Here is a 19,785-nt window from a genome sequence, read left to right as displayed (position 1 = left end):
GTGACCTATACCACAGTCCCTGTTTTTCATTTTTTGTGTCTCATAATTAGTTAAATTCTAGGTCAGGGTGGGCAAACTATGGTCTGCAGGCCAGATCCGGCTCATGAGCCATTTTAATCTGGCCCTTGAGCTCCCGCTGAGGAGCAGGGTCTGGAGCTTGCCCAGCTCCAGTGCTCCAGCCAGGGAGCAAGGTCGGGGGCTGCTCCATGTGGCTCCCGGAAGCAGCGGCATGCCCTCCCCCGACTCTTACATGTAGAAGCAGCCTGGGGGCTGCACTCTACACGCTGCCCCCGCCCCAAGTGCTGCCCCTGCAGCTCCCATTAGCTGGGAACTGCAGCCAATGGGAGCTGCAGGGATGGTGTCTGCGGACAAGGTAGTTTGCAGAGCCAGAGAAGGGACATGACACTGCTTCCGGGAGCTGCTTGAGTTAAGCGCCGCCTGGAGCCTGCACCCCTGAACCTCTCCCCAGCCCTACCTTTCTGCCCCACACTCCTGCCCCCCAAACTTCTCATCCCCAGCCCCACCCCAGAGCCCAAACCCCCAGCCGTAGGTCTCACCCCCTCACCCTCCTCCCACTTCCCAAAACCCTGCCCCAGCCCTGATCCCTCTCCTGCCCCCAAACCCCTCAATCCTAGCCCAGAACACCCTCCTACACCCCAAACTCCTAATCCCCACCCCAGAGTCTGCACCCCCAGATGGAGTCCTCACCTAGCCCCCTGCCTCAGCCTGGAGCTCCCTCCTGCATCCGGAACTCCTCATTTCTGGCAATAGCCCACAGCCTGCACCCACAACCAGAGCCCTCACCACCCCCTTCCCGCATCCCAACCCCAATTTTGTGAGCATTCATGGTCCACCATACGATTTCTATTCCCAGATGTGGTCCCTGGGCCAAAACCCACTCCTGTTCTAGGTTCTGTGACACTTCCCCTCATCTGAAGGGACAAATTTTTTTTTTTGTTATTCCAGTGAGTTCCACCCTCCTCTCCCAGAATTAAATCAAAAATCCTTTTGAAAGCATCACACTCACAAATTAGAAAGAAAATTAGAAGTTTACCAGATATGATTTTGTAGTCACAAATGGTCTCAAAAAGAAAAGGAGTATTTGTGGCACCTTAGAGACTAACACATTTATTTGAGCATAAACTTTCGTGAGCTACAGCTTATGCTCAAATAAATTTGTTAGTCTCTAAGGTGCCACAAGTCCTCCTTTTCTTTTTGCGAATACAGGTTACTGTATTCTGCTACTCTGAAAATGGTCTCAGTTTCATCAGTGAAATTTGGTGATCACTTGGTCTAAGCAATCCTTTCAGGACACTTCTTAAGCACTACACAGAGAGGCTTGTTGTTTTCTTCATTATTAATAATGAGATCTAAAAGAAAATGCACACAGAAACGAAATTGAAATCAAAGCATTTAGGAGTGCGTATATGATTTCCATCAAAGTCAACAGCAATTTTGCAAGTTTAAGGGCTTTTGAAGTCAGTGTAAACCAAAAGCCAGGACATTGGAGTTTAAAGCTCAAACAGTTTTTAAACTGCCTCATTGTGCCTATGTATTGCAGCATGAACAACATAGTATGTTGTGAAGATAACTCTCAAATCCTGTTCAGAGAAGCCTGCAATATAGATACAACAGGGCATGTTAAGGGTGGACTTTCAGCCTTGAATATATAATTACCTAGCCATTGCTGGTTAAAGCCAGACATCTAATGTTCTTTAGAATGTAGCTTTTTGTTTGTGGATGTGTAGATCTGGGTTTTTTGTGCCTAGTAAATTTAATATTACTATAAATATGTTTCCATAGAAATCCAATCCATCTAATGATGCATCCATTGCATCATTTACACCTATGCAAAGTAGCTGTAAAGTGCTACCATTCTTTCTTGGTAGCATTTTATACCCATGTTGTACTTCCTTTGTACAGTTGTTAATGACTGTGCAAGGTGCAAGATAATAGAGAATCAGATCCAGAATATTTAAATGTGTTATAAACAGTATCTATGAGGTTAATTTATATTTGGCTCATGTTTCTCAAGGGCTATTAACAATATATTGCGTTGTATTCTTAGAAATCAGTGGTACCCATGTAAATTGGCATTGTTATTGAAATAACAAAAGAAATCCCCTGGAGGCCATTTAGAAGCAGTTTGTTGTAGCCAAGGCTCCCAACTAGTTTAATTGTACTCTTCCTGTTAGTTTGTTAAAATATGTATGCAAAGATATAAAGAATGATTGGGGAAAGCATTCAGTTTATAAATATATGATTTGTGAGTTATATGTGCCTCTTGTTCTTGTTTCTCAGTTGTTGCTATTCAATGTACTTGCGTGTGCCTACAGCATTGATGTCACCACTGTCAAACAAATAATCAAAAATTACAGACTTTAAGACAGTATGAGCCTTCATTCCTTGGTTCATTGGCACCTTGTGGTACATAAGGAATGCAGGATTGGGCCTTATATTCTGAAGGACAAATTTTGTTTCATACTGTTAGAAAAGCTAGTGATGATTAAGAATGGATAGACAGGTGTGTGATTTATTACAAATGAAGTATTTTTTAGTGAGACAGAGTGTTTATTTTATTTTTCTATGTTATGAATTTCATGTTTTTGATCATTCATATAGCCTTTCTTCCAGATACATTGGCATAGGTGTCAGCCACTTTAAATGTCATTATAATCCAAATCCCCCACAGGAATATAAATGTTGCTATCATGGAAGAATGTAATGTAGAAATACTTCTTATTACACTGTAGTTTAAAATGTATTTTCCAATTACAAGAGTATATAACATTTTCTAAACAAATAGTCTAATTTTGTATACATAGGCAGCTTTTTTAATAGGATGCCACAATTGAAAATTACCATGTAATTCTTAAGGTCCACTGACAAAAGCACATGATAAATCTCTTAATGAAAACATGAGGATTGAGCTGTGTTTTGCAGTGGAAATCACCTTTTTGTACTTTTTACTAAGAGCAGGCAGCAGATTGTTTTGATCAATTGGAAACAATTAAAACAAAGTCTGTGGGGCTTTTTACAGCTGCATTTAATAGTGAAGACCAGACTCTTTACGTCTGATTAAACTGGTTGCTGTGATGCCCAACTATTTTTACGTTTGTCTGAAAGTGGCGAGTTGAAACTTTAAAAGTTAATCATGAACTTGACTGAAAAATATTCAGCTGTATGTCAGGGTAAATATAATTCACTATATTTACTGTGTGGCATGCATATAAATTTCTCTTTTGATTCTGAAAACTACTCTGATCCATTAAACTATGTTTGGCTGGAGAATCAACCAGCACTACCTGTTTCAACAGTAAGAAAAGGAGTACTTGTGGCACCTTAGAGACTAACAAATTTATTAGAGCATAAGCTTTCGTGAGCTACATCGATGAAGTGAGCTGTAGCTCACGAAAGCTTATGCTCTAATAAATTTGTTAGTCTCTAAGGTGCCACAAGTACTCCTTTTCTTTTTGAGAATACAGACTAACACGGCTGCTACTCTGAAACCTGTTTCAACAGTGAATTTGAGTTAAATAAGATGGGTAAGAGGAAAGCTGAATACCCTATTTGCACATTAAAAGCTGATCATTAATCCTATATTTTAACTCTACAACTGTCAGGAGCTATTATTTCCCAAAGAGTCTGACAGTTCAAGGGATAAACTAGAGTGGGTCCCATTATAAAGGTCTATGAATAGACGTCAGAATAGTTTGCGCATCAAACCCCAACGGCTATTAAATGTGATACTTTAAGAATCAATTTGTAGCTAAATTAAGGCTGAAGGATGTGAATCCTGGGACAGATTCTAACAAAATAGGACATATAACTTATAGTGCGGCTTTTTAAATACAATTAAGCAGATGTAAAGAAATGTTTTTTAAACCTTCAAACATCCATTGATATTCTTCCCCCTATGCTTGGAAAGCTTCTATAGAAAAGAGATCAAACTAGGTGATGTGCTGAAATATTGCCTTCAAAATTATGTTTTCAAGTGACTTTAGTGCAGATCAATAAGAGAGTTGATAGTTTACAAGTATTTGAGAATATACAATAAATAAAAATAAATAAAACCAAATAAAACCAAAGAGCTCTCTTTATAGAAAATTGTAGTTTCTAACAGGACATCCTGCTGAGTTTTATCTGTGTTCATTAGGCTTTAAAGCTGGAATTGGCTAATTCTGCATGAAAAGATCTGGGCACTTACAAAACCAAATAAGGGGTGATGCTGTACTTAAGCTTATTAAGAAGTTTTAGGTTAACATTAAAACCTGTTTAAAATGGTTTGTTCATAAACAGTGGTTCATTTCACAATACCGTACCATCAGTCTGATTCCTAACAGGAACAAACCAAGCTACGAGGAAATCAGGTAAAACCTGTGCAATTGCAGCTAAGTTTTTAAAGTCCATAGACTTTGCTTCCACGCCCTCAGCAATTAAAATCTTAAACATAAAATGCTCCATTCACCACTGTGCTTCCCTAGTTTTATGCCAGGGTAGCTACACTGAAATCAGGGAATCAGGCCCAGTGTATATAATTATCTGAAGGGGGAGAACTGGAGAAAGATTGACAATTGCACTCTACCAACAGAAATTTTGTAGCTATCATCCGATGTTTGTTTCTGTAACATCTTTCTATTTAACAGTTTGCATTTCAAAGTACTGGAAACATTAGAGACCTTTATAAAAATGTGATGATTTGTTTAAGATATAACTGCCTCTGTACTTAGAAAGTTAATCATTATTTATTATTCAAAGTAGGTTGTAGATATAAAATATTATGCATAATGTGGCCACAGGTCATTTTAATAGCTGAAAATGGAACCCAAAGCTTTATCTAGTCAATAGAAGAACTAGTCAAGAAAAGAGTTTACTATAGTAAGTACTCGTTCTTCTGTTGAGAGCAAGCTGAGAAATGAATGGAAACTCCATAAAAGCCCCACTTCATACTTCACTGCTTATTACAGATTTTAATATTCCATTTGAGACAGCTAAAAGACCTGCACTATCCTGGACCATAATATCGAGTGAATCATTTTCTGTTTTTGATAACTTTGGATTAATTATTTCTGCCTTTTCTCATACCGTGAAGCACAATTAACTATTAATCACCATACGGCCTATCATCCCAGTCTCCTTGCTCAGCCAGTTCAAGTCATCTTCTCCAGGATCACTGTCTGAATCCCATTCTTCTCCCCGGGCCCAGTCACTTTGCTCAAGCAGTTCCACCCCCATTTTGCCCCATCGCCTTGTCTTCTGTCCTATTGCCCAACCTGTCCCAGTTGCCCCCTCCCGGATCCTCATACTAGTTTCCCTCCCTTGTCCAATCTAAGTCCCTCCGAACCCCTTGTCCTAGTCCTTTTGCCCAGTCAGGCCTAGTTCTCCGCCACCTGCCTAAACTGGGTCCTGTTCCATTCTTTTTGCCCAGCCAGTCCCAGTTTCTCTCCCCGCCCTCCAGTCCCAGTCTCGCTAGATCTCTTATTCCGATCTACTCTTTTTCCCTCTCCCTGGTCCAGCTTTTGGATTCCCTGCATTTGAATCAGACAGCTCCCTCCTGCTCCACGCTGCATGGGTGCCACTGAAAGCACAGAAGAGAGTCTCCCTGCTCTCAGTTCCAGTACCTGGCTCCACCCAGGACCATATCAGCCATTACAGAGAAAGTCTGGCTTCATTCCTGTAGCCTAGGGCTGGAGCATGCTCATGTAAGGGGACTGTTGCCCCCTTGCTAACATTCAGTGGGGGTGTTTTAGTTGCTAGCTCCCAGTACTAAAAAGGGGGAAGGGTCGATGGGGAATCAGAACCCTGAGACTGACAGCCCCCAGGAACAATGGGGAGAGGCCAATGCACCAGGTCAGCCTGATTGACAGGACGGGCAGGCTAATCAGGAAGTCAGGAGGCCAGGGAGGTCCTGTTCTCCGTGTGAGCTGGATTTGCCTGGGTCAGACAGAGTGGGGCTGAGCTGAGGAGAAAGCAGGGGCCCAAACTGAGCTGGGGAGCAGAGCTGGGCCAGATCCAGAGAGAGCAGACCCTGTCCTGGGAGCAGAGCTGCAGCCCCAAAGCCAGAGGCACAGCCCAGAGAGAGCAGACTTGCCCTGGGAGCAGAGCCGCAGCAACCAGAGCCAGAGGGGCCAAAGAAGCAGCCCAGGGAGCTGGAGGCAGAGCAGCAGCAGCAGCAGCAGCGCTGAGACAGAGTGGTGCAGCTGGGGCTGGACCAGTCCGGAGCTGGGTGCAGTGAGCAGCTGGGGAGAGCGAGGGGGATCCTGGGCAGCAGGCCCAGCACAGGGAGACGCCTCAGCCAAGGGGCTTTGCATGCCAGGCTTGGATCGTAACCCCGACAGGGCGGGGGCGACACTGGGGAGAAGGGCCCTGCCACTTAGAGCCTGAGAGCGTGTGGCCACCACCAGAGCAAGTGTCCAACCCACAGCATCCCTGCAGCACAGCCAGGGCCTGAGAAGAAGGCCTGGGACTTGCAAGGAACAGACTGTGAACTGCCCGGACATTCCAGAGACACTGTTTGTGATGTTCCCTGCCACAGAGGGCGGTGATGTGTTTCCTTTAACCTTTCCCATTTTTCCTTATTCTTTTTAAAATTAATTGTTGATTAAAGAACTTGCATTTGCTTTAACTTGTATGTAATGGTCAGTGGATCAGAGAAGTGCCCATTGCAGAGAGAGTACCCTGGAGTGACCCGAGCAGGGTTGGGGGTTGAGCCCCCCAGGAATCCTGGGCCCAGCCTTGTTGGGGTTACGAGGATTCTGCCAGACAGAAGAGTGGAAGGGGAGTCCTCAAGGGCAGGGAGGCCACTGGGTAAAGGAAGGGGAGCGGGGACTCAGATCCTTTCGCTAGCCCACTTCACCGGAGTAGTGCAGAAGCCAAGAAAGTTCCCCACAAGAGCGGGACTATTCCCCTGCTTACACTCAGTTGCTGTGCAGGGTGGTTCATGCACAGTCTGGTTAGCAGTGGGAGATGGGAGAGACTTAAGGATGCTCATGAGAAGAGGTAAAGCGGGGGGGGAGGAGGGCATGCGGGGACATGTGCATCTCCAGGGTTGCTGCTTGGCTTGTACTGAGCATGCTCACATGGATTAAGCATGCTCAGTAACACCTGCCGAAGCTGCTGCCCTCATTCTGCCCCCTCAAACCCCTCCCCCCACATTATCTACAGGTAAAGGTCATCTCTACTCATGAAGACAGAATCTTAGAAGATTTTAGCTAAAATCAAAGCAGTCTCTACTGAGCATGTGCAAACTGCAATTTTTTTCAAAGGTTTATACCTTGGCCAGATTAGGGCATATTTTCATGGAGAGGACAAAAGGCACATCCCTGCAACAAAGACCACCCTCTCCCACATTCCAAGTCCATGCTTTAGAGCATGAGGGAGCTAGAGCTGTTCAAAGAACAGGTCATTACAATGTTTTAATATGGGCCAAACTATATATTCTTCAGACTCATTCTCTGAAATGACTGAACAATTTTGGCTGAAATTTTGCAAAACAATTCAGTCTGAGGAAGACACCTCAGAATATAAATTTCAGTGCTGAATGGTTAAAGTTTGGCAAAGTTATACGCAGGGTTTTTAAATGGAAAGTGGGAACCTTAATAATAGAGCATGCTACCAGCCCCTCCAAAAATATATTTATTTATATGCACACAGAGGCTAAATGACTATATTGGTAGGTGTGGGTGTGTATACATGCCTGTGTACTGAAAATTTGTCTAGTGTTCAAAATAATTTGTTTATATGTGATATAGCTATCTATCTATCTATCTATATATCCCACTGACTTCATTGGGAGCAGGATGATCAGTACTGTAATCTTATTAGAGGAAAATCGGTTCAGAAACCATGTCCTACTTTTGTTAAATGCAATAATGGAGGGTAGTTTACACAATTGACTGTTTATATTTTGACATGTTAATTACTCATCTAGCTTGTGAAAATGGGTTGATTCATTAAAGAAAATCTAAATGTCACAATTAAGAAAACATTTCTTTAGAGGGCAATAAATCCAGGTATATAAAAATAGGCTTCTGTTTGTAACCTTTAAAAGAAGAAGTAACTGTTCTTACTGTCTTTCTTGCAGAGAGCCAAGTGCTATCACCACTAAAGGAAATGATTCAATTTAGCTCAGTTTCAGCAGGAACGTTAATTGTGATATGTATAAAATGTAAGAATATCTGTGCCTGCTAGGCACACACAAAGGTTTTGATTTGCATAAAAATAGTGCTGAATTGGAGTGGAAACAATGAAGGAGTGTATAGGTAGTCACCTGCCCCACCACCCTGTCTCTGTCTACTGAAAGGGAGTTTTTGGTTTCATGGCAGAAACACAAATAAAGCATGAAGCTAAATAATTAAAGCCTGGCATTGTGGGCCAAAGTAGTTTATTGTTATCTGGAGAGTATTTGTGCATTACTGACAAAGCTTATTTTGAAAGATTTTAACTGTTTTCCTAAGAGAAAATGTAATCCTGTCTAGCATTTGCAAAACTTATATTACATCAGGAAAAAAAAATACCCAGCAACACAACACATCTGCTTATCTGAAACCTAATATTGTTATTGTAAGGTTTTGTAAAACTCACTTCCTGTCTTTATACTTACACAACAGGATATTTAAATTACAAAGACAATGAAGAAGCTAGGCAAAATGTTCAAGTATTACTCTTGACATCAAGTATATTGTGATTAATTTGATACTATGATTCCTGTTGAAGCAACTTGCAGAAATAATCAGTAAACACAAGGTCACTCCTAGAGTAGTGTTAATTAAACAAGCTGTAATTATTAAAATAAACAAGCACACAGTTTAACCATTTTATCAGCTGTTCCACTATTCTGTGAAAAACTAATAACTTCCTATTATAATGCCAGCCATTATCCCCAATACACTTATGGGCCTATCGCTGTTCCATTGTTAACTTGGTCTTCAAGGTTTAATATCACAGATGTATCAAATAGCACTGGGTTGACACTTAGCACACAGGTGTGTCTGGATGTTACTCTTTCTCATACATCAAAATGAAATCACATCAGCCAGATCATACATAGAAATAAAAGTCTCATTTTCAGTTTATTTGCTTCCTAAATCTGAACATGAATGAAGTTTAAGTCCATAACAAAAAGCCTCTAAGTTTAAAAAAACCCAAACTCTCCATCAATATCATTTTATTTATATTCAGTTTATATTGATGAAGCTATTTTTAGCCCAAATGTCCTTATTTGTGGGCACTTACGATTTATATGCTTTGCCATCTTGGAAAGCTAATAGGAACCAAGCTTGCACCCATTTAATTGTCATTGACTGCTGCCCAGCCTCTGTGGCTCTGTCTACACTAGCTTGTCTTTGAGAAATAACTTGCCATTGTACTATTTCCACTGAAGCTCCTCTGGCAGCAGCAATGGTGAGAGAGTTAGGGTAGAACAAGACACAGGCATTTTTAACCATCATGTCATATAAGTCTGCTCAAAGCAGTCTTGTCTATGCTAGACTTCTTGGGGAATCTTCCACCATTGAATTAATGCCATGCAGCTCCACTAATGGTATATGGTGGTGGTAATTCAATGCTGGAAGATTCCCCAAAAGAAGTCTAGCATAGACAAGGTGCAGGTAGCTACTAGAGTTTTTGCCACTCTGTTGTCTAGATCTGCTCTCAGCAAGGTTAACCCTATTTAATTTTGAAAAATGAAACTGGAGGCTTCTTCATGATTTATTTAATAATAAACTGTCATACTAGTAATCTGTAGCTCTCAAAGAGCTTTAAGTATCACAAAGCCCATTTCACAGCTGGGGAAACTGAGGCACGGAGACAGTGACTTGCTTAAGATCACCCAATGCCAGCACTATGAACAGTACCCAGGTTGCCTGACTCCCTGTTTTTCCCAGACACAACAGACTATTATCAAGCTAAATTTAGCTTAGTTCAGTCTCCTAATGGGCATAGCTACACCATCTCAGGAGAAGCCTCTTGCTCCTGGGCAGAGTAATTTGCTAGAGCCCTTTACTGGGTGTAGAAGCTCACTCCCCTAACCCCCACATTGTTCAACAATACTGGATGAAATATCGGAAGGGGCAGAGCCAAGGCTCCATCTACTCTTATCCACTTCTTTCCCTCCCTGATCAGTGAGGGAAGGGATTTACTGGGCATGCAATCCATTCTCTTCCCCCATGACTATACCCAGGGTTCGGGGAGCGCTAAAATGGTCACAAAGGGGACAGCTGGGAAAAGTCTCACTCCTCCTTATCCACCTGAGTGAGTGCCAGGCAAAATCTGTCCTATAGTAACAACGATGAGCACTAAGGTAGGAATAAATCTTTTGGCTAAGATAAAGTGTATGTATAGCTTCTGTTAGTATATATTTAGCATGACATTATACTTAGTTTAGTAAATGGATGCTATCTATACCATATCTATCGCAGATGAAAAATATAAATCAATATAATTCATTCATAGGTTTATGGACCCAAAGTTCTCCAGGGAGTTTTGCAAATCCACATAAAGGTTTTGAGGGCTATGTTTTGCATCCACATCTCTGATTTATCGTAAGTAAGTGTCAAAAATCATGTCGTTCTCTGTTGACTACATATCTGAAGAAGCTGAGATGCATGAGTATGCTAGTTAAGATAAGATGCAACTTTAAGTTACAAAAACTGGACACACATCCACTTGTTTTAGACAAAGTGTAGGAAGAACTGTATGTGTGGTGAATCCAGTGAGTTTTGATCAGATAATGCCCTTTTTTGGAGATTTTCCACCTCACATTTGGAAATTATGTGGATCTGGAAAACCACATTTCTTTGTAATATGGTGGGAAATGATTAAATAAGAATGTTACTGTCAGTCTCTCAAATGCATAATCTTACAGGTCTGGAAATTTACCAGTGAACTGCTGAGGGAAATTTTTTTACTCTTAATATGGACTAAACATATGTGGCAGTCAAGGAAAAAACACTTGGCTAAAGACCAAACAGATATTTCCTTTTCTAAATGTCCTTGTGAGCAAGTGCAAAAGTGAATGGGATGTTTGCATGAATGACTTCACTAAGACTTTGTAGAACAATACTATTGCACAGTATTATAGCAGAAGAGTGTGCAAAGTAATACAGCTATATAATTCTTTGCAACCACTAAGGGACTGGGGTGGAAGCGACACACAGATTGCAAAGTGTGCTGGGCCACTGTTAATGTTCTGTTGCATTGTCCTCACTGAGTGATGTCTACACTGCAGTTGGATGTGTGATTGCAGCATGTGTAATCTAGCTAGCTCAGGCACCAATAGCTGTGAAACCACAGCAGCACTGATTTCAGTACAGGCTAGTCACTGAGTATGTATTCAAGGTACTAGGTGTACTTGTCCTGCCCATGCTGCTGTGGCTTCACTGCTACGGGTACCTAAACTGCCTAGATTAAAGCTATTTTGGGTATGCCCAACATGGCCATTGCAGTGTAGGAATATCTTGAGAGGCAGGACTAATAGCAGAACAGCACTGTTCTGAACACACACGGAGAAGTAGCTATTAAGACTCACTGCAGGCAGAGATCATTGAGAAGAGCTGGTCCACCTCAGCACCAGAAACTCAACTTTTGACCTTGCCAAGCTGTCACTGGCTGGGCCACCACTAACCGATTACCCCTAGTCCTCCACAGTGCGTAAAAGCTGCTGAAAGCAGCAGTAGTTTACAATACGTTTGCACCAGATCATACGCTTCCTTCAGAGCAGAGTATACAAGATGCTGTATTTCCTATGCTTTTCCCTTCTCCACCTGGCTGTGTCCCCAGCTGTTACTAGTAGCTGACCTCTCATAAAATGGCACTGAGACAATAAAAGGGGCAGTGCCTGCATCATGAGAAAATGCTACCACATAGCCTCCTTTCCCCTCCATGAAATCCCTTGATTCACAAACTCTCTCCTCCTCACTAAATAGTAAAAGGGAATCTATGCCCCTAAATTAGATACTGGCATTTTACACTGGGTTGGCTCTTAAGGGAGCTAGGCCTCCAAATCACATTAAACTGGACACCTAACTCCCTTAAGTTCTTTGAAAAACCCAGCATAAGTGTCATGTAGGCAAACCAAATGGACTTGCCAGTATGCACTCACACATATCTTTGGACATTAGTGCCTGTTTTATTGAGAAATGGAATGTTGGCTAGGACAGCTTTAGCAGCAACATTCTGTTAGCAGGGTTTTTTGTTTTGTTTAGGGTTTTTTTTGGTAGTATTGTCACTGCATATTATTTTGTCACATATTATGTTTATTACACTTTATCTCATTGACATTAATAGGGTGCTTGCCCCCTTTGGTACCAGTGAGATTTGCCATGACATTTTCATCTAAGAGGAATAATATCTCAGATATTGTGTAATATTACATGGAAACATATTGCATAGTAATAACAGTGTGATTAGTGATGCATCTTATGTTATGAGAACATTGTTGTACCAGTGATGTGGACAGCAGCTCTACTGCATATTATTTTATTATGCATAACTCTTTTATTGTGCAAAGCCTCACTGAAATGAAAAGGACACTTGCACCATTGATTTTAATTGATTTTTTTGCAATAAAAATCATATGCAGGAACATGGTGCACAGAAGGAATATGAGGACTGGTATATATGAGAACTGTTTTATGGTGTGAACACTTGTGTATTAGTCTTAGAGAAAAAAAGCATGATGTGAATACAAATAAAATAGATGAGACATAAATCCACAATAGTAACATTCAAAATCAAGGATTTCCCTCTGTCTTTAAATTACCCTATTGTGCCTCTGGAATAAAGTGATTTTTGTTCTGGAGTAGAGTGTCCACACAAGATGCTATTCCAGGATAGAGTCATTCATTCATAGATTCTAAGGCCCAAAGGGATCATTTTGATCATCTAGTCTGACCTCCTGTTTAACACAGGCCATAGAACGTCTCTAAAATGATTCCTAGAGAGCACAGTGTTTAGCAAAACATCTACTCTTGATTTTAAAATGGTCAGAGATGGAGAATCTACCAGCTATTGCTCCAGTAAGCTAGGCCACTCAATTTCCTTGTGTAAATGAGATCTCATACTATTTCAGATACTCTTAACATTACCCAATCTTCTGTTGCCTCTGATTTAGCCATATTAGCTGCCACACAGGACCTAAGCGCAACAAGGTGACAAGAATTAAATAGCAGCCCAAATGCGGAATTCCTTTACATTTCCAAGCTCGTCTGGACATCCTGAAAACTTACTTGAACAAAGTTTTTGTACTTAATAGGCAATTGTACTGTAGAGTGACTCTCAGCATAATATACCCTTTCTGTACTTATTTTAATAACACACTGAAAAGAAGTAAAGGGGATTAATCTGTAGAAAATAAAGAGGTAGAAATGCATGTTCAGATCCTGAGCGCATTGCATATTACTAAAATATCTTTAAATCCTCACCACAGAGGTTTCTGAAAACCTAGCAGGCTCTAAGTAAGGCCTTTGTTGACATGAGTACCTCACTTGTTACAGAATGCTCGGGTTTATTAGCTTTGGAGTTTAACAGGGGAAAAAAAGCAAACGACTCTCAAATTCTGTAGCTAACTGACTTTAATAGCTCACTTCTGCCTTTCAAACCAAATGAAAACGATTACCTAAAAAATCTTCTGAAATTTCTGTTCAATATTAGGGTATTTTTAATACTAGTAATTATGGGTATTTGTTTCAACTTCTTTTTCATAGTAGCAAGGGATAACTCAACTGGTTCACAGTTCTGAATGATGTAAAAAAGATTTACGATTTTTGTATGATTTATGTATAAATTAGGAGATTAGTCCATTTGGCACGAACATTCATAGAGAAAAGAAACAGTCTATCAGCAATTAAGAAAAAATCAGTGGCAAGTTTTGGGAAGAATTCCCATTCTCAGACCAGTTTTAACTAAAACTGTGCATATTTTTCATGACTTGGGTTTATTATTATTTTTGTTATACCATAGGTATTAATTGTGCTTTTACTGCTTTAAGTATATAATGTTATTTCAGAAACACAAACAACACTATATAGGTTTATAAGTAATAGATTTAAAATCACATCATATCTACCTACAGTACTTCAAGATTCCATGATTCGATTGTAATATGCAGGCAATGCTATATTAATAAATGGGTTACAGCCACAAACATCTGATTTGAATACAGATCCGGTATTTGAGCAAAAGTTCAGAGGGCTTCAGATTCAGGGTTTTGGTTCGCCTCATTGTAATGTTAGAAGCCATTTACAAAATTTGGCTCAGGCCTGAAATGGGATCTGCATGAATGGACATCTGTGCTATTGTGGAGCCCATGTGGATCTGATTGCATATCAGAGCCCTGGATTTCAAACACCACTGAAGTTTGAAGGTGTTCAGATCTAGGATTCTGATTTGGGCACATCTCTAATTACTATCTGCAAATGTTCAAATTTACACTTAGATCATACAATTTTGGCAAATTAAATATGTTATGCTAGCTTTTTTTCCCCTTCTCCTGCTTGTCATTACAGGCCTTCATCTCAGTACTTATGACATATTATGTTACGATGCTAAAACTCCAACAAACTTCCTCTTAACTATGTTACTTCTACTCTGTTGCTCTTGATATTGATGGCTATTTTGACCTTTGCAGTTCTCTAATTACTGAAGCTTTAAAATAGTACACATCAGGTAAAATGTTCTCTTTTTGAAGTTCCTTTTTCCTTGCATGCCTGAGTTGAAAAACCATATAAACCAAGATTATTAGAACACAGAGACTATTGCATAAAAGTTGAGGGAAAATTTGACGAATGTTTGCAAAAACAATTAGCTGTTTTGTTCCACTTTTACTTCTGGGGGTATTTCTCCCCCTGCCCCCATGTGATATTTAACTCAGTAGAGGATGGTACATGCATGAGTTTTTCCCATGCTGTTATATAAATTGTTCAAAGCAGCTTGCTTATTAAACTCTACAAACAAGCATTTGTGCAATCTCTTTTCTGCTTTCCTTTAAGTGTATGAAAGATCACCAAATAATATACTGTTTTAATAGCAGCAATCAATCTATTTGGTTTTATGATGAGAGTTATATTTGACATGTTATAGGTCATTTTAGTTGTTGTACGTTCTTTGTTCAGTCCAGTTAGAAAAGAGTACAAACACTCTGGTACAATCAGTTATGCATGGGGGAACATAATAAGATTTTTTGGGACTAAGAAATAGCCAATTGTTTTGCCTTTACAAGAGTGCAGCACGGTAATGGTTCGGGTTCAGTGTGCCGAGCGATTAGCATATTGTAGTTCCATAATCAGTAATCAGCATGGAAAGAAAAAAGACCACTGAAATATGACCTATCAAAGATAGGAACTCTTTAAAAACAGGCTTCCTTACTGAATTTGTCTTTCTTAAAATTAATTCTACTTTGTGGCCTAGTTCCTTTTATTTCTAAAACTATTATGGGCCACATCTGTGGAATCCCATATCTGCTATTTTGAAACCAGCTGCTGTTGAGATTCTTTCAGTTAAGTTGAAATTAAGAACAGGTTTGTGGGTTCCCTACCTGCTGTGAAGCCCTGATGTAGTTTATAAAATTGCATATGGGTGAGAAAATGTGACTGCCTGGGTTGGAAAAGTTGGTATTTTTATATAGTACTTAGTATGAAATTAAAATAACCATGTGAACTGAAACTGTACTTACTTTGCAACATCAACTTTTTCAGCTTTCTTCCTCGGTGCCATTGTAAAGGCGCAACTGAATAAGTGGATTTAAAACAGAATGTGAAATCTGGATTTAATTGAACCAAAGTGTAGAAAACAGAATCCTTCTATAGCTTAGCAACTGTGTTTATGTAAGAGGGAGAAATGACTGACATGACAGTTAAAATGCTGATTCTGTGAGAGAGTTCACAAGATTAGTTCTGTCATAAAGAAAAATTAGGTTGATTATAATATGGGTCACACATGGGGCTATAGAGTCAACTCCTGCTTGCTTTACTCATGTGAGTGGTTACATTAAAGGCAATGGGATAACTCTCATGAGCAACACAAGCAGGATTTGACCCACATCCTCACACACCCATGAAATAATAACTTGTCATGAGACTTGCCAAAAACTCTGGTGTGGTTACATGTTGAAGGAATCTTCAAATGTAGAAAGGTTGTGTACACACTTTAAGTTCGCCTAATGGAAAGTATTATTTCAAACTATTTGCTGGATTTATGCGTGACTAAACTAACAGGGCACGAGAGCTTGACCTCCAGCTCATGCAGATTCATAGAACATCAGTATGTAAAACTATGCTGGATAGTGGGATAATGAATTGGCATCATACAAACTTCAGAAAGGATTTGGCACTATACGACTACTAAAGAATATCCATATTTTTGTGATGTAGAAGTAGATTACAAGTCAATGTATTTTACCAGAAAAAAATGTATTTGTTACGGATTGAAACCCTTTTTGTTTCACAGTGGAATTCACGCCACAGATGGAAATTAACTGTGGTAGTAAACCATCTGGTTAGAATGGCATTTAACAAGTTTTAATTGCAGATAGTCAGAAATATTGGTAAAATGTTACTTTAAAACATAATCACTGATCATTGTTGTGCACAATAACCTTTGTGGTTTCTCAGATATATATGAATTATAGGGGTAGTATAGATACTTATATTTGTAAATTCTGACGATACTATCTGTATTTCTAAATTCAGTAGAAAGAATCCATTTTAGAAAGGTAAATAATAGATAGTAGAAGTTCATTTATTTTCATTGTCGTTGTGCCTTGTTTTACCTTGGGTATACTTTGTATGCAAAAAGCTTGGGTTAGATAAAAACAGGAGATGAAGGCAGAGTTACAGACTGTAAAGATGAGGGGTTTATTTGGTAAGGAATGTTTTCAACAAACTTGATGAGAGACACCAAGAAAACTGCCAGTTTGAATGTGTCCTGCAATGTGGAAGTAGAATCTTCTAGAGACTAGGGGCCTCAGGTCATCCTGATAAGCATTATTTAGATGTACTTTATAAATTTCAGATGCATTTCTACCAAAAAATCATACTCAACAGCACTATAATTAAATAACTCTGAATTAGCATACAGTGGAAACTAAAACAACGGAATCCTCTAGTTACAATTCATTGAAAGTATCTGTATAGATGATACGAATATGTAATATTTAATCAAAATTTGGTTGGTTTGCCTGCCTGGACGTTTTTATATATGTTTTCACCTCCCGCTTTCACAGCGACACAGCCTTTTACTCCTTGATATTCTATTATAGTGTTTCTCAGGAACCTTTCTTATCTAAACTTCCACCAATCATTCCTAAGGCTAAGTTATGCAGACAAGTCATTGCACAGATTTTCATCAAAATGCCATTTTCCTTAGCTTGAGAAAGCCTAGTCCCAAATGCTGAACAAGTAATTTATTAGACTGTAGCAAAAGTAAATAAATGTTTTCCTGCTCCATGTATTTCATTAACCAGACTTATTATACATACAAGCCTATAAATAGCAAAACATGTATTGAGCCATTAATATCACTGACAATCTCATACAAATACTGTAATTTAACTAAAGAATTTGAAATGGGAGTACTTCTCTGGGAAGAGTTCAGAAAAAGATAATATTGGAAAACAGTGTTGATAAGCAGTTTAATCACTAGGATAGTGATATGTTAATAACCTATTTTAAAATTAACAAACAGCTTCTCTACCTGAAACTTCTATCAGTACCACTGAGGTTATACTAATTCAATTTGCATATCTTTTAAGTATTTGAATTTGTATATTGTTCTTCTCATTTTGCTTTCTGAAACCAGAAATGCTGGAATCAACAGGGGAAACATGACAAAATCTATTATTTAAAGATACATGGACAGATGGACTCTGATAATGACTTTTTGCACGATTAATATAAAGCTTGTCATTAATGTCCATAACTCTTGAGAATTTGGGATTCCATTAATGTTGAATTCTTCTCGTCTACTAAACTTAAGGCCCAGTTCTTCAGTCCTCCTTCAGAGACCCATTCCCTACTCTTAATTGGAGTAACCAGTGCAGGACTAAGTCCTATGGAAAGGAAATGTGGAAAATATTAAGTATTTTAAGGGCACTGTATAGAGACGCAGTAAGCAGAGCCCTGAGTGAGCTCACATTTTACTGTCTAAAGGAAAGAATCTATACAGACTAGAGAGAAAAAGAGGCAGGTCATGAAAATCACATTTTTATGTGGAGGAGCTTGAAAATCTCATGCACCTTTCATTGCTCTAAACTGTCAATTTTCACCATATGGAAATTATTAGCCTAATACTGTAGTTTTAAATACTGCCCAGGAATGCTGATTTATAATGGATATTTTATTCTTTATGTAAAGAAATGCTAAACTGCTATATAAACTATAACGATTAGGAAAATCTGCACCCTGCATTGTGTGTATGATTAGTTTTAAAGGGATAAATTCCGCTCTTATCTATGCTTGTGTAAATCTGGAATAAGTGAAGTCAGTGTCCCTACAGCAACTGGAGTAACAGAATAGAATCTGGCCTTGGGTTTAAAAAAAAATCTTTAGGAAAGGTTATGAAGCATAAGGAACAAAACACAGACTTTGGAATACAGATTATCTACCATGATGAAAGCATTTAAAAACATTACATTAAGAAGAAACTGCTTCTGAAGTATAGGCTAAGTGCATTTTAAAAAGTGCCCTTTCTGTGTATTTAGACAAGCTATTTTCCTGTGAATTAGAATGAAATTTGATTGTTCCAACAAAATACATCCCACTCAGGCATTCAAGCTGAAACCAGCAACAATTGTCAATGACCTTTAACATGCCTGCTATTCAAATTAGTGCAGATCATTAATCACACATAGCTTACATTTTATGATTCGTGTATCTTTCATTACAAACTTTCTCTCTTGCTTGCTGCCCCCTCCCTCTCTTTTTTTCTTTATTCCAAGTCCTCTGGTAATAACCACTGACTAGTGTAGGGATTCAAAACAGGATCGTACATTTTGGAAGCTGTCTGTAGTAGTTTCTGTCGCAAGTGCAAGAAGTTGGAGGGGTGACACAGCAAAGAAACGTTGCGTGCACAAATACCACAGCACTAGGTAACCGTTTTCAAGCGCAGAGCTTGACTGTCTGGCAAGAACCACGTTCGGGGTGGTTTGGACAGTGTGTTCCTCTTAACTGCTAGGTGAAACATGGCAGAAAAGGAAAGCTCTGGGGTGTAAAGATAATACTAACTCGCCTCAAAGTCCAGCATGGCAATTCTACATCGGCATGCATTTTTACAACAAACAAACAAACAAACAAAAAACAAGCCGTCTCAACCCTCAACACACTCTAGAAGTCTAGCACCAAGCTTCAGAAGATTAATTTAGGGTTTCCAGCCATAGACTAAACATATTCCAATCGCCTATGGCACACATACTTTGGGTGATTAAACTGAGCTTTGCAAACATACAGGAAAATAAGGTTTGAACTTTTCAAACATAGGAGTGGATTATTTTTTAAAAAAGCCATATGGCAGATTGATTTGCTCAGAGCTCTTTCAACTCTTCCAGCGTAACTGTGGAACACCATTACCCTTTGATCTTGATTGAGGACTTTAATGTTTTTGTTACTGTGCATTTGAATAAATCTATAAATATTTTACCAGTGGAGCTAAAAAAAAAAGGGATGTTTCTAATAGAAATGCATCTGGAGCAACTCCAAGCTCTTACAGTTCAGAGCTTAGATATGTGGGGAGTGTATAATAGTTTGCACAAACATAACTTTTCACACAAAACAATACACACACACACACACACAC

This window comes from Dermochelys coriacea, chromosome 2 (genome assembly GCF_009764565.3).
Source record: "Dermochelys coriacea isolate rDerCor1 chromosome 2, rDerCor1.pri.v4, whole genome shotgun sequence".
Lineage (NCBI taxonomy): Eukaryota > Metazoa > Chordata > Testudines > Dermochelyidae > Dermochelys > Dermochelys coriacea.
Note: the sequence above shows the minus strand (reverse complement) of the source record.